We start from the raw sequence: 5,000 nt of genomic DNA, 5'->3' as shown, positions 1-5,000 counted from the left end.
TCTCTCTCTCTCTCTCTCTCTCTCTCTCTCTCTCTCTCTCTCTCTCTCTCTCTCTCTCTCTCTCTCTCTCTCTCTCTCTGTCTCTCTCTCTCTTTGTGCGTGCGTGCGTGTAAGCTCTTTCCTCGTAAAGCACATGTGGGCGATATGTCTTGTGTTGAGAGTAAATTAATCTCGTTTTAATCGGTGCAACATTCATTCTCGTTTTAACTCTTCTTCTTCGTCTCAATTTTATTTTCTATTATTTAGCTTTTCCTCGTTTTCGCCTTTTTCTTGTATCCTTTTCCCTTTCGTGTTGTTCATTTTCTCCTCTTCTGCTTTCTACTATTACTACTGCTTCATTCTTCTCCTCCTCCTTCTCCTCCTCCTTCTCCATCCGGTCTTCCACTTTCTCTTCCACTTTTTCCTTCTATTCCCCCTCCTTCTCCTCCTCTTTTTCTTATTATTCTTATTATTATTATTATTATTATCATTATTATTATTATTATTATTATTATTGTTGTTATTCTTCTTACTCCCTCTCCTCCTCCTCTTCCTCCCCCTTCTCCTCCTCCTCCTCTTCCTCTTTTTTTCTCCCTTTTCTTCTTTTTCTTCCTCTTCTTCTTCTTCTTTTTCTTCTTCTTTTTCTTCTTCTTTTTCTTCTTCTTACTCCCCCTCCTCATACACCTACTCCTCCTTTTCTACTCCTTCTCCTTCTCCTTTCCCTTCTCCTTCTCCTCCTCATTCTCCTCCTCCTTCCCCTCCTCATTCTCCATCCGTTCTTCCACTTTCTCTTCCTATTCCACTTTCTCCTTCTATTCCCCCTCCTCCTCCTTTTTTTCTACTCCTCCTCCTCTTCCACCTCTAATACCTTAATTTTTTTCTTTGGAGTAAGTGTGTGTGTGTGTGTGTGTGTGTGTGTGTGTGTGTGTGTGTGTGTGTGTGTGTGTGTGTGTGTGTGTGTGTGTGTGTGTGTGTGTGTGTGTGTGCGCGCGTGTGCGTGTGCGTGAGCGTGTACATAACCTGCTTCTGTCTTCCAATGTCTATTCCTTCTCGAGGCTCGGCTGCCCGCGGGAGATCCACATTTTTTTATTGACACTTTTATATGTACTAATGACAGCACGTAGATTCTCTTTAGGCCTAAGTGTGGATTGTATGGTTATTTTGGTGTCAGCCTATTTCTCACTCTGACTCCCATTCTGTCTCTTTTTTGTGTGTCTGTCTGTCTATTTCTCTCTCTCTCTCTCTCTCTCTCTCTCTCTCTCTCTCTCTCTCTCTCTCTCTCTCTCTCTCTCTCTCTCTCTCTCTCTCTCTCTCTCTCTCTCTCTCTCTTTTATCTCTCCTGAAACACACAAGATTATATTTTATAGTCTTTGAAACTAATCCATATCCATGTTAATGTCTTCTGATTTAAGTTACGAGAGAACCACTATATCATCTGGCAGGCACAAAAGAAAACTTAGCATCTGTGTTGCTTCTTTATTGCCAAGAACAGACACGTCGTTTGTTGGTAGCGTCGCAGCGTGGTCGAGGTCACCTGCTATGGGCGGAGCGAGGAAGGTAAGCGCGGGTCGCGGTCAAGACGCAGACTGCCTGACCCAGGTCATCTTTGCTTACGTTTCACCTGCCTTCCTCCTGGGCGTTGCATAGGGGTGCGACGCGGTACGTTTCCTCCGGAGATGTGGCGTGGGGAAGCACTTGATTTTGTCTGGAAACGTGTCATGGGGGAGGGGGGGGGGGTGCGAAGTGAGGTCACCGACCTCGACTGTCCTCACTGCAATATGGCTATCACACCGCTCTGCCACACAGAGATGCCAGATATAAACTTAAATAGAATCGTGGATTGCGTCGTACATTTCTAAGCCGAGGAGCTTGCAAAGAATTCAGTGTGATAGTTGAAATAATTGTGTATTAATACTATTGCTAATTATTGCATTATTGTTAATATGAACGTTAATCTTCGTGCTTGTGATTTATTCTTCGTGAGCTCACTCTCACTTTCATTCTCTCTCGCTCACAATCACACACACACTCACTCACTCATCCATGCAGAACAAGACACTGAAACCTTTCATTAATAGGGTTTGTTGCTGTCGTAGTTGCAGGCGTAAAGATCGATAGTGTATCTCTTTTGTCCGTGATTGTCAGTCGTGACAAATGAACAACACTATGCACATTACTTCGCATCTTTTTATTTTACATACTTTGCTCTCTCTGTGTGGCGGCAAATAGCTCAAGTAGATCCTTTCGGATTGCCGTTGTCGTTTCCCTTATCTGCTCTCATACCTATCATAGAAGGTCTGTAAATGAAGCAGATCTTTACAGACTGCTAATTCCGTCTCCCTCTCCTATTTTTCTTTTTATCCTTGTGGAAAAATAAAAAGACGAAAACATATTCAAAACAAACATTAAAAAAACTGCAAATTTATATTAAAGAACGGCTAACAATCTTACCATTCCCCCTTCTCTGTTGCTTCTTTTTCCCCTACTATCTTGGCCCTTGCATGTATGACCTGGTTCACTGACTGAACATAGGATATCCGACACATGGCATCGAAGGAAGAACCTGCTATAGATGTGGTCGCCTCATTGAACCGTGAGAAGACGTCACCGGAAGATCGCCGTAAGCCAGTAGTCCCGGAGTTTGTCAGCGCAGGAATCAGACGCCCCAGGATACAATGGAAGGCGCCGCCTACCGGGACGCCCATAGATTCAGCGCAGGACCAGGAATCCGTCACTGGAGGCACCGATCACCCCCGGAATGCTGCGGAAGAGCGCCGCTTGCCTGGACGCCGTAGATCCGGTCAAAATCCAGAACTCGTCAGCACAGGTATCAGCCGCCCCAAGATGCCGGAGAAGGGACCAAGATGCCGCAACACCCGTAGATCCAGGCAAGGCTACAAGGACGTCTAGACGAGCACGCAGCCGAGAAGGACCTGGACGAGATCTGCGAGGACGTCTAGGCATCCTGGCAGACCTGGATGGGGACCACGAGGAGGACCTGGACCAGACCCTCGAGGACGGATGGATGATTCGAGAGCATTCAAGACGACACCGCACGCGAGAACGAAATGGCCGCCCTTGAGCCAAATCAAAGGGCACCTCGAGGGCAATGCGCGAGTAGTTGGCCGAGCAATATGGCGGGCCAGTAAGCATATAAGCATTACATAATAGCCATATCATCCCAGTCCAAACCTGGCTCCATGTGGGCTCCTCGTGGCTTCCACGTGGACTCAACCAAAACCAGTGCTCCAGCAGAACCAAGATGATGATTATGGTTGACCGGGAATGACCTTTAGAACAAGCATCGTTTGGTCAAGACCTTCCCTCGGCCCTCCGCTGGCTGGGGGCACGCCAAAGCTTCATCACTTGCTCCCGGACAGCTTTACGTGATGTCTCTCTACTTAAGTTGCTTTCACCCTGGCCCTCGAGTCCCTCCTCGATCCCAACCCTTCCATTCCCAGGCACTACCGAGAGGCCCTGCAAAGCCTGTGCAGGGAGGATGTTTTGCCTTCTGACAGGGCAACTCGGTGGTGGTCCTCGGCTGCACTTTCTACCTGCCTGGGACCTGTTGGTTGGCGCCCTGACCAGTAACCCCCGAAAACGTATTGCTGCTATCTTCTACCGTCGCCTGAAAGAGTTATCAGTCTTTTTTTTCCAGAGGCAAATCTCTACCAGAATTTCAAGGTCATCAACCCTCGTCTCCCTCATTTCTATGGGTTTCCCAAGGCCCATAAGCCGGCCGTGACGCATCCTCTTGCAGCCTGGGTGGCGGAGTCTCTCACTGGCATCTTCTGTCCTGCTCACCTTCACCACTCTCAGGACTTCATCCCACGTTTCCGTGATGTCTCGCCAGCGATCTTGATGAGCTTGGATGTCACCTCCCTGTTCACCAAGGTCCCGCTTGATGACGTCCTTGCTTTCCTTCAGAGGAAGCTCCCCGCCGAGGAATCTGCCCTCCCTCTGAGACGTTCGCTGTTGCAATGGGCTCTCTAGTCCTGACAAACCTGTTCATGGAGTTCTTCATGGAGTTCTTCTCCCTTCCACCTCCCTTTGTCCTTTGGTTTGGCTGAGATATGTCGACGACGCCTTTACTCTCTGTCCTCATGGCCCTGCCCTGTCCTCAGATTTCCTAATGCAGCTGAACTCTCTCTCTCCTTCCATCCATTTCAATGTGTTATAGGAGGTTGACAACAAGCTCCCTAGTTCATCGCTCTGCTGACCACTTCTCCTTCTCCATATACAGGAAATTTATGCACAGTGGTATGTATGTACAACCTCTGCTTCCGGTACAATCCACTCCATGGGAAGAAAGGTGTTGCCACCTCGCTGTTCCTCCGCACCCTCCGCATCTGTGACTCCCAGTACCTGAATGGAGGGATCGATTTCCTACGTCGTTCGTTCTCCAAACCGAGCGCCCCTCGTCATATTCTCGACGTTGTGTTATCCAGGGCGCGGTGCACCTTCTACTACGACTCCTCTCATAAAGAGACACCTTACCTGCCCGTCTTCAGCCTGCCCTACATTGAAGAGATCTACTCTCTCCGTCGCCCTCTTCACCCTCTCAACTGCAGGCTGATCTTTCGCCAGGTGAACACTCTACGTCGCAACCTGGTCCATAGCAGCCCTCCCTCTACCTCGAGGGTGGACACTTATGCTGTTCCTTGTGCCTCCTGTGATACGCAGGACTTTGGCGAGACGCGCCAGTCTCACTAACCAGATGGATTGATCAGCTGCGCGTATTATCTTCCCTTCCGCTGATGTCCACGCCCGCAGACTGGTGGAATCCTCTTTAGTAAAGCTGCTGCCTAATTTCAACCTGAGCAGCGGATTTTCTCTTCCGACAGTCTTCTCGCTTCCCATACCCTGCGCCTTCTCCCTTATGCCGCCCACCCTAACCTTCACCTGATCTAACGCTTCCGTTCACCTGTCCTCACCTGCCCTGTGGTCACCGGGTTGCCTCTCCTCTCTTTATACTCCCTCCTCTCCGCTTTCCTCTTTAGACCTGAAGATGAAATCCAAAA

This window comes from Penaeus monodon, chromosome 38, assembly GCF_015228065.2.
Source record: "Penaeus monodon isolate SGIC_2016 chromosome 38, NSTDA_Pmon_1, whole genome shotgun sequence".
NCBI lineage: Eukaryota > Metazoa > Arthropoda > Malacostraca > Decapoda > Penaeidae > Penaeus > Penaeus monodon.
This window is presented reverse-complemented; position numbering follows the sequence as displayed.